This window comes from Anopheles arabiensis (assembly GCF_016920715.1).
Source record: "Anopheles arabiensis isolate DONGOLA chromosome X unlocalized genomic scaffold, AaraD3 X_pericentromeric_contig0030, whole genome shotgun sequence".
Lineage (NCBI taxonomy): Eukaryota > Metazoa > Arthropoda > Insecta > Diptera > Culicidae > Anopheles > Anopheles arabiensis.
The window spans coordinates 84,158-85,000 of NW_024412108.1; positions in this window are offsets into that span (position 1 = coordinate 84,158).

Here is an 843-nt window from a genome sequence, read left to right on the forward strand (position 1 = left end):
TTGATATAAATTAGAGGTGAAAGTCCAAGTTGTTCAAGCTCCGGCTCGGCAGCCGATACGAGGTTCCTGTTGGGCTTTGTACATCGCGCAGAGGCGCCGTTCGGTTCTAGCAATGATTCCCGCCACCATGTTCCATGCGTGCAGAGATCCGTTAGAGCTCGTTCAATGTGTCCCGCCGTGATTACGAAAAAGTCCAACAGTTGACCAAGTTGGGGGTGCGTCAAGTAAACGCGCAGAGATGCCGTTCGGTTTAGAGCAATGTCTCCCGTATCACGTTGGAGTTCTTCCACTAGTGCAGAGATCGCTGAACCGTTCAATGTGTCCCGTCGTGGTGTGCTTGTACCGAACACTTAGGATACACCATGCTTTGTTGGTTTGGGATAGGAGTGGTCGCGCAACTGCCTCCACGCCGCAAAGTGCCAGTTCGGATTGAAGGTCAACTTTAGCCGTTCAATGCATCAGTCGGTGGGTGTTCAGATGGCATCACAACTTCCCTAGGTGCTTAAGTTGGTTGGGTTGTAAAACATGTGCACATGCGCAGAGTATCGTGCGTACTAGCAAAGTCTCCCGTCACGGTGGTTATGAATGAGTTCCATTCAGTGCAGAGATCGTTAGTGCGTGCAATGTGTACCAGTCGATGTGTCGTACCGGAATACAACCCCGCTTAGAGGCCCGTCGCTCGAAGAGGACAAGCAAGAGTGCGCAGAGTGCCGTACTGGCCTAGCAATGTCTCCAGACAGACGTAGGAACACCCGACGCAGTGCAGAGAGTAGATCCGCTAGCCATGTGCAATGCATCCGACGTTGTCTGCTTGTGCAGTCTATCGAGTGGCGCCAACGACGC